The following is a 10846-nucleotide window of genomic DNA, read 5'->3' as shown; positions in this document are numbered from 1 at the left end:
ACAACAGCCTTTGTACACCGCAGATCCTGTACCCTACCATCCTTTCCATGTCTCATTGGAATGTACCTACTCAGAACCCCACGCAAATATCCCCTGAACATTTGCCACATTTCTTCGGTACGTTTCCCTTGAGAATATCTGTTTCCAATTTGTACTTCCAAGTTCCTGTCTAATGGCCTCATAGTTCCCCTTACTCCAATTAAATGTTTCCCTAACTTGTCTGTTCCTATCCCTCTCCAATGCTATGGTAAAGGAGTTAGAATTGTGATCACTATCTCCAAAATGCTCTCCCACTGAGAGACCTGACACCTGACCAGGTTGATTTCCCAATACCAGATCAAGTACAGCCTCTCCTCTTGTAGGCTTATCTACATATTGTGTCAAGAAACCTTCCTGAACACACCTAACAAAATCCACCCCATCTAAACCCCTCACTCTAGGGAGAAGGCCAATCAATATTTGGGAAATTAAAATCTCCCACCACAACAACCCTGTTATTATTACACCTTTCTAGAATCTGTCTCCCTATCTGCTCCTAGCTGTAACATTACCTCTCGGCTCTTAAACTCATTCCCACGGTTGATCTTGATTAGTAAGTGTGTCAAAGGTAACAGAGAAATCAGGAGGATGGGGTTGAGGGGGGAAATGGCAGAGAAAACTCAATGGAATGAATGGCCCAATTCTGCTCCTATGTCTTATGGGTCTTATGTTTTCACTTCCGTCTCAGCCTGCAATTTAACCTTGAGAGAATCCTGAACTAGGACTCCCTGGCACCTTTTGCACCTCCGATTTCTGAATTCTCTCCACATAAGCTACACTTTTATTCATCCTACCAAAGTGCATAACCCCTCACTTCCTTCACACAAGTAGACATCTTACTGCTTTGAAAGGGTGACCTGACACAACCCAGATATTTCAGATCCCGTTCCCAAACCCCCGGAGATAAATTAGAGTGAAGTATCAGGTTGTTAATCTGTTTATTTGTTTACCAGTAATTACCATGCCTCAGTTGCTGGAGCCACTGTTTGTTGTGGTGTGGAACGACCAGCTCCCGCCCAGCTTGTCTCACGGGGTGGATTCCTCTTCGCTGAGCCAATTTCACACTGTGCAAAGTTTGCTACCAATAAATCCACTAAACAAATGTATGCACAAAGGAGTCATTTAAAAAAATAGAGAGGAGAGGAACTCCTCCCTGTTTTCAGAAAAAAGCTGCAGAGGATTGTAAACTCAACCAGCTGCACCATGGACACTAACTCATCGAGGACATCTTCAAGAGGACATGCCTTAGAAAAGGTGGTACTTCTTGTGTGGTGGGGGTGCTTAATGATAGACGCGGTTATTTCCTCTGGCTTATGCTTCCAAGGTTCAGTGCTCGGGTGAATGGCCAATCATATCGCATAAGGCGATTTGTATTTAACTGTCTACGCTGCTAATTTTTTCTATAGATGGGCAAAGTTCAGAGCAGGAGTTCCCAAGCTGGCCCCCTTGCTTACTGTTATTAGTCCAGGTTGGTAAACCCTGGTTTAGAGAGCTATGTGCCAAACACAGACAAGTGGAGCTAATTTAGATGGGCATCAAGGACATCTTACAAAGGCGATACCTCAAAAGGCAGCATAATCATTACTGACTCTCCCTACCTAGGACATGCCCTCTTCCCATTGCTGCCATCAGGGAGCAGATACAGGAGACTGGAGATCTACACTCACTGATTTAAAGACAGTTTCTTCCACTTCGTCATCAGACTTCTGAACAGAAAATGAGCCCATGAAAACTGCCTCACTATTTTTGCTCACTTTTTAAACTACTTATTTATTTATTTTTAAAAAATATATGTATTGTAATTCTCATTGTAATTTATTGCACCGTACTGCTGCCACACAACATATGCCAATGATAATAAACCTTATTCAGATTCCGAAGAGACAACTGGAATTATACATTCACAGCAGGAAACCCAAAATTAAATGTATCCAAAGCCACCAGAACTGATGAAATGTCAGCAACTTGAAGCCCTAGCTGTTTCTGTCCACAGATGCTGTCCAAGTATTTTTCCCCAATCAACTGCAGACACGGTTATTGGATGTCAAATACTCCTGGTGCTTTATCCCGAGCTTTTATTGTAGTACACTATCGTATAAGCTTCCAAATAAAACATATATCAATATTTACTGTATCTGTACAACTAGTGGAAGGAGGAATAAAACATAGTTTAAGGGTCCTGTCAAACAAACTCCGATCATGGAAAAATATTTTTACAGTACCTCTAAACAACAGTGATCAGTCTTTGTTTCCCTGGGTGGTTGGTCACTGGGAGGTATTGCATACAGAAGCAAAGCTGTGCCTATGCCGACATCAGCGTATATAAGCCATTGAGGAGACAAGTATTATAAACTACAGCAGGGAAGGTCATTCCTTCAGAGTCTCTGTACAGATTGAGGGTGGGTTCAAGTCCCACCGGAGATCTCACACACTTTAACAAAGTTCATTCTCCTGAACACAGGCAACGAGTGATGTGTGGTCAAGGATGGTGTTCTTTGGAGAGAGACCTAATGCATAAGTTCCCGTCTGTCTTTAAACAAGTTTGTCTGTGGAATGAGAAGGAATTTCTTTAGAGGTAGGGGTGAGAAAGTAGCAGTGGCACTTTAACTATCCGACCCCCACTACTGACTGTGTGGTCCAAGTACTCTTCCTTATTCCTGAGATACATGCTGCTTCGAGCTGTGCAGCCCAGCCACCACTGATCTAATCCTAGGCTAATCACGGGACAATTTACAATGACCAATTCATCTACCAACTGATATATCTTTGCACTGTGGGAAACTGGAGCACCCAGTGTCCTGACAAAGGGTCTCAGCCTGAAAGGTCGACTGCACCTCTTCCTAGAGATGCTGCCTGGCCTGCTGCGTTCACCAGCAGCTTTGATGTGTGTTGCTTGAATTTCCAGCATCTGCAGAATTCCTGTTGTTTGCACCCAGAGAAAACCCACTCTGTCATGCTGAGGACTTGCAAACTCCTTATGGGCAGCAGTGGGGCCATGGATACTCCAGTATCCTTCATCGTTCCAAACTGTGTGAGCGGGACCGCAAACAAGAGAAAATCTGCAGATACTAGCAATCCAAGCAGCACACACAAAATGCTGGAGGAACTCAGCAGGCCAGGCAGCATCTATGGAAAAGAGTACAGTTGATGTTTTTGGGCTGAAACCCTTCAGCAGGACTGGAGAAAAAAAGATGAGGGGTAGATTTAAAAGGTGGGGGGGGAGGGAGAAACACAAGGTGATAGGTGAAGCCAGGAGGGGAGGGGTGAAGTAAAGAGCTGGGAAGTTGATTGGTGGAAGAGATTCAGGGCTGGAGAAGGGGGAGTCCGATAGGAGAGGACAGAAGGCCATGGAAGAAAGAAAAGGGGGGGGGAGGAGCACTGAATGGAGGCAATGGGTGGGAAAGGAGATAAGGTGAGAGAGGGAAAAGGGGATGGGGAATGGTGAAGTGGGGTAGGGTGGGGGAATATTACTGGAAGCTCAAGAAATCGACGTTCATGCCATCAGGTTGGCTACCCAGACCGAGTACAAGGTATTGTTCCTCCAACTTGACCGTGGCCTCATCGCGAGAGTAGATGAGGCCATGGATTGACATATCGGAATGGGAATGGGAAGTGGAATTAAAATGGGTGGCCACTGAGAGATCCTGCTTCTTCTGGCTTACAGAGTGCAGGTGCTCGGCAAGTTTTAAAAACCCTCTCTTTCACACACACAGACCACACACATATACAAACACAAACACACACACATGCAAACACGCACACACACACATGCACACACACATGCTTGCACACAGAACACACACACACACACGCAAGCACACACGCACATGCACACACACACACACACACACACGTGCACACACACCAATTAAAATGGAGTTTGATAGAGCCAAACCACCGGGTTCAAGGACAGTGACTTCTCTTCAACCACTCAGTTCTTGAGTCAGCAGGTAAAGAACCCTAATCACTATAGTTTAACAACACAATGACCACTTTGCACTAAAATAGACATTATTTTCTTCTAATTGAGTTCTTCCTCATTATGGTTAACATCTTTTTCTAACAAATACTGCTTGTATAATTCTATGAACTCAAGAAGAGCGTGGTAACCTGTCTAAATGACTATCACCCAGTGGCACTTATATCCACAGTGATGAAGTGTTTTGAGAGGCTGGTGTTGAAGCATATCAGCTCCTGTCTGAATGGTGACTTGGATCCACTCCAGTTCACCTACCAAATCAACTGGTGTATAGTAGATGCTATCTCGTTGGCTCTTCACACAACCCTGGAATATCTGGATGGGAAAGATGCATACATCAGGATGCTCTTTATGATTATAGCCCAGAATTTAACACCATCATCCTCTCAAAACTAAACAATAAACTCCAAGACCTAGTCCTCAATACTGCCTTTTCCAATTGCATGCTGGATTGCCTCACTTGTGGACCCCAGTCAGTTCAGATTGGCAAAAACATCTCCTCCACAGTCTCCATCAGCACAAAAGCACTGCAGGGATGTGTACTTAGCTCCTGCTTTGCTCACTTTACACCTACGACTGTGTGGCTGAGCACAGCTCCAACACCATATGCAAGTTTGCTGACGACACCACTGTTGTGGTCTGTATCAAAGGGGGTGATGAATCAGTTTACAGGAGGGAGATTGAAAACTTGGCTGAGTGGTGGAATAACAGCAACACTTCACTCAATGTCAATAAGACCAAGGAACTGATTGTAGACTTCAGGAGAGGGAAACCAGAGGTCCATGAGCCAGTAATCTTTGGTGGATCAGAGGTGGAGTGAGTCAGTAATTTTAAATTCCTGGCTGTCACTATCTCAGTTGACCTGTCCTGGACCCAGCATATAAATATTATTGTGAAGAAAGCACGACAGCGCCTCTACTTCCTCAGGAGTCTGCAGAGGTTCGGTATGTCATTGAAACCTTGGCAAACTTCTATAGATGTGTGGTGGAAAGTGTGCTGACTGGCTGCATTATGGCCTGGTATGGAAACACCAATAAGTGGAAAAGGTGGTGGATTCAGCCCAGTACATCACAGGTAAAACCCTCCCAACCATTGAGCACATCTACATGAAACATTGCCATAGAAAAACAGCATCCAAAGACCCTCACCACCCAGGCCACGCTCTTTCCTTGCTGCTGCCAACAGGTAGAAGGTACAGGACCCTCAGGACTCGCACCAGCAGGTTCAAGAAGAGTTACTACCCCTCAACCATCAGGCTCTTGAACAAAAGGGGATAACGACACTCATTTAAGGATTCTGCTATACCTGCATTGCTATTTCATGTTTGTTATTTATTGCTATTTATTTATATCTATATTTGCACAGTTTGTTTACAGTTAACAGTTCCTGATGTTTAGAGTTTAGAGTTACTATTCTACAGATTTGCTAAGTATGCCCGTAGAAGACAAATCTCCGGGTTGTTTGTGGTGACATGTATGTATTCTGAGAATAAATTTAACTTTGAACTTTGAGCTATTGATGATGTATGTCATTACACTTCTGCTTGCCCTCATGCACGTGACAATAAACTCAACTTTGACTTTAACAATTTGACTTTATGGTACCTCAAAACTGCTTGCAAATTGTTTTGGACACCCTGACCACGACATAAATGCAAACGTTAGGAATATTCTGTTCAGTTTTGGTCATCCTGCTACAGGAAAGATGCCATTAAGCTTGGAGGAGAGCAGACGAGGTGGATACTATGTTGAAAAAATAATGTAGGATTAGCTAGGCCAAGGAAAAAAAAGATTATTTTAAAGGGGAAAATAAACATGTACCCTTAAAATCAGACCTGTTGGAATAACGTACAAATAGTGAAGTACTGAAAAAGAGAATATTGTGTGTTGGACCCATTCATAGATACATCATTAGATTAAAGATTTTTTATTGTTTAATGTCATTTCTAGTATACAAGTGTAAAGGAGAACAAAATGATTGTTACTATGGATCTGTGCAGAAGGTACTACTGTACATTTGTGCATAAGGTGACTGACAGGAAATGATAAAGTAGTGGTGGTTGGGGGTGTGGAGGGGTGGGTCAGTGGGAGGAGGTGTTGGTTAGCTGCTTGGGGAAAGTAGCAGTTTTTGAGTCAGGTTGTCCTGCTATGGGTGCTGTGTAGCCTCCTCCCTGATGGGAGAGAGACAATCAGTCCCTGAGCAGGGTGGCTGGGATCCTTCATGATGTTACTAGCCTTTTTCTGGCATATTTCTTTATATATGTATGTCCTTGCTCGCGGGTAGGCTGGTGTAGATGATGCGTTGTGGAGCATACCCGTTGTAGAGGCTTCCTGTCTGCCGCGTTGCATTTTCTGAATCACACGGTGATGCAACATGTTACGATTCTCTCCACTGCACATCTGGAGAGGGCCAAGCGTATCATGTGCACAGGCCAGCTTTCTTCAGCCTCCTCAGAAGGCAGAGGTGTTGGTGAGCTTTCTTGATTGTACAAGATAAAGAACACTTTTGCAAAGTCCAGCAAAGTGCAAAGGCCAGTTATATTGGACACACTAACCTCCCAGTGGAGTACTTTCTACTATATCTCCTTCGTAGCGGAGTGATTAATAGACCCCCCTCCCCCCCCCCCACCGGCGCTCCACAGCGTTGGTGCAGTTGACAAAATGTAATCACTGGCCTGTAATATGAAAGCACTTCAACAGTCTGAATGGACATGCTTGCTGTCAGCCTGCCTCATCTTAGAGACAGAGTATTGCAACTATTTGTAAACTGTTCGGAAGGACGTCAAGAATCCTCCCACCACATCATGTTCAATGAGTAGAGTGAACAGATTGTGTGCAAAGCAATTTTATTTGAAATGTTGTAAAAAATTTAGACCATAAGACCAATAAATGGAGGAGCAGATCTGGCCCATTGGGTCTGCTCTGCCACTTTATCATGGCTGATTTATTATCCCTCTCAACCCGATTCTTTTGCCTTCTTCCTGTAACATTTGACAACTTTACTGACCAAGATCCTATCAACCCCTGTTTTAATGACTTGGCCTCCACAGCCGTCTGTGGCAATGAATTCCACAGATTCAGTAACCTCTGACTAAAGAAATTCTGCCTCAACTCTGTTCTAAAGGGATATTCTTCTATTCTGAAGCTGTGCCCTCTGGTCCTAGACTCCCCCACTATAGGAATTATCCTCTCCACATCCACTCTATAGGCCTTTCAGTATTTGAAGGGTGTCATTAAGATCCCCCCCTCCCCTCCATTATTCTAAACTTCAGTGGGTACAGGATCAGAGCCAACATAAGAATTGAACGGATTTCCAATTAATACCAGCCTGTATTGGAGTAAGTTGATGGGTTGGTATTTTCAATGGCAAAATGACGACAAATAATGATGCTGTGAGGAGATTAAGTAAATACCAAATTCTGTTTTTGGAAAGGAATAGGAGAAAGATATAGAAAACGAGTGGGAGAGTGAAACTGCAGAAGTATTGGATGCCTCAAAAAGATGGCATTCATCATTAAGGATCCTCACCATCCAGGACATGCCCTCTTCTCTTTACTACTACTGGGGAAGAGATACAGGGGCCTGAAGGTGATCACTTAACATCTTAGCAACAGCTTCTTCCTCTCTACCATCAGATTTCTGAATGGTCTATGAACACACGAACACTACCTCACTCTTTCTCTCTCTTTCTGCACTACTTACTTATTTTTTGTAATTCTTATTGTGACTAATAGTAATTTTTATTATTATGTATTGCATTGCACTGCTGCCAAAAAAACAACAAAATTCCTGATATATGTCAGTGATAATAAACCTGATTCTGTTCCTGATTAGGTGTATATCTGCTTCCATTCCTCTTTGAGACAGAGGAGTTCACTCCAACTCCTTTCTCTGTGGCTTTTACATTTTATTCTGCGTCATTATTGTTTTACCTTATCCTAGCTCAATGCTCTGTGTAACTATTTGATTTGTATGAACAGTATGCAAGTCAAGCGTTTCACTGCATCTCAGTACATGTGACAATAATAAATCAATTCCAATACCAATAGATGGTGAAATTTTCTCTTGTTGGAGTTGGCGTTGCCTGAGTCTTTCATTACATGCCTGTTACTTGTCATGTCTGCCCATGACTGAACATTGTCTAGCTGCTACTGCATATGAGCTACAACTACACCTTTCGAATGGGAGTAAGTGATCATCATTGAACATCTCCACTTCTGACCTTACAGGTGAAACGGTTGGGCTTAGATCACTGTCCTGGGGAGCTCCTGCAGTGATGTCCTGGAGATTGGGGTATTGACCTCCATCTGCTGCAACCATCCATCTTCCTTTGAGCGATGTATGGCTTCAGCCATTGGAGTATTTTCCGCTAGATGCCTATGGTCATCAGTTTGATCAAGGTGATGCTTTGATGCAAGATCAGTCAAGTGCTGCACTGATGTCAAGGGTAGTCACTCTTACATCACCTATGGAATTCAGCTCTTTGATCTTTGAAGGTAAAATGAAGTCTGGAGTTGAATGGTCTTGTAAAATCCAACTATTATCATTAAGCAGTTTATCCATAAGTTTATGCCACATAATAGCATGTTCAATACCACCTTCGATTTGCTGATGATTGACAGGAGACTGATTGGATAGGAATTATTCAGCTTTGAAGTTTCCTGCTTTTGGTGGTCAGAAAAATCTTGGAATATTTTCCACATTGTCAGATAGATACTTGAACAACTTGGCTAAAGACACTAGTTCAGGATCCATGAAATGTTTATACCATTAAGGGTGTTTTACAGAACCATTATGGGCCACATTGAGGGAGCTAGTAGTCCTGTGGCAACATCTGTGTTACTCTGAATATCTGCATTTGCAGAATATCCGTGTTTAAGAATGGGAAGTTCTATTCCTCTACATAGATGCTGCCCGACCTGCTGAGTTCCTCCAGTACTTTTGTGTGTGTAAATAATTAACATTCAGCTTTACAATTGTCTGGATTCATTGAAAATTCCAACTGAAAAATAAAGCCAGAAGTTTTAATTTCCCAATGAGTCCATTGTTGAAACCTAAATGCTTAATTCAATAAAATAAATTTGATTTTGAGGTCTTTGTTTAATTAGTTTATCCACTGATTCAAATTCTGATAATAATCTGAAATACACTTTGATGAAAATGCATTTAATATTTTACAAAATTAATCACTTTCCTTCTATTGACTCTGCATTGTTCCATTTATTTTGCAGAATAGCTGAAATTCTGTTTAAAGGCTGTGTTGTTCCAAGGTGAGAATTCAGTAATGTGATTTAGTTACCTACAAGTAGAGACATTATACAGTAGTTCTCCAAGAAGTTCTCTAAAAAGTTAGCACAGAGTAGCCCTGGGGCATTGTGGTAGCTTGCAGCCAGTTTGAAGCACTGGGAGGAATGTAATTTCATGAAATGAACCAATATCAATAACAAGGAGCTATAAATCCCAAAGGCATGTAGACACTTCTTGCATTCGGTGAGAGAAGTTTGCAGAATGATTTCAAGTTATGGCTTCAGCTCAATGGTTTATTCTTCAAGATTGAAGATTCCAGTTAGTTTGTTATCATTCTTCAGTACACAAGTGTTCAGGAGAACAAAATGACTGTTAGCATTCTATATATAGTCCATTCGTTATGTGCCGTGTTGTATGACGTAGGTGATCATGGTCTTTCCATGACCACGATTGTTCTTGGCAAGTTTTTCTACAGAAGTGGTTTGCATTGCCTTCTTCTGGGCATTGTCTTTAAAAGATGAGTGACCCCAGCCATAATCAATACTCTTCAGCGATTATCTGCCTGCTGTCAGTGGTCACATAACTAGGACTTGTGAGATGCACCAGCTGCTCCTCTGACCATCCACCAGCTGCTCCTGTGGCTTCACGTGACCCTGCTGGGGACGGGGAGGGGGAGTGGGTGGGGAGGAATGCCTAGTGGGTGCTACACTTTGCCCAAGGGTCACCTGCAGTCTGCATGTTAGTGGAAAGAAGGAGTGCCTTACACTTCCTTTGGGAGAGACATACTTCCACCCTGCCACCCTGTGCTCACACAATATGCACAATGTGTGTATGTATGTACAATCTATATATATAAGCAATCCTATAAAACACAATGTACAAGTAACTGTTATATACATACGAGGGGTGATTGATAAATTCGTAGCCTAAGGTAGAAGGAGTCAATTTTAGAAAACCTAGCACATTTATTTTTCAACATAGTACCCTCCTACATTTACACACTTAGTCCAGCAGTCGTGGAGCATACGGATCCCTTCTTTGTAGAAGTGGTCCACAGCAGGGGTGATTGATGGGTTTGTGGCCTATGGTAGAAGGAGATGAGTTATTAACTTCAAACTTTCTGCATTATCACTCAAAGGGTTGAACAGCACGTGCATGTAACGAGAGCGTCTTGGACCTCCAGGTGGTCCACAGCACGGGTGATTGATAAGTTTGTGGCCTAAGTAGAAGGAGATGAGTTATACAGCTCTTGTTACATGCACATGCAGTTCAACTCCTTGGGTGAAAATGCAGAAAGTTTGAAGTTAATAACTCATCTCTTTCTACCTTAGGCCACGAACTTATCAATCACCCCTGCTGTAGACCACTTTCTGGAGGTCCAAGATGCCGACTTCTGCAAGGAAGGGATCCATATACTCCATGACCGCTGGACTAAGTGTGTAAATGTCGGAAAAATAAATGTGCTAGGTTTTCTAAAATTGACTCCTTCTACCTTAGGCCACGAAATTATTAATCACCCCTGATAGATTGATTGTGTGTTGACAAAGTGACTTCTTTACTCAGGAGTTTTTTATTCCATGGA

This window comes from Mobula hypostoma, chromosome 19 (genome assembly GCF_963921235.1).
Source record: "Mobula hypostoma chromosome 19, sMobHyp1.1, whole genome shotgun sequence".
Taxonomy (NCBI): Eukaryota; Metazoa; Chordata; class Chondrichthyes; order Myliobatiformes; family Myliobatidae; genus Mobula; species Mobula hypostoma.
Note: the sequence above shows the minus strand (reverse complement) of the source record.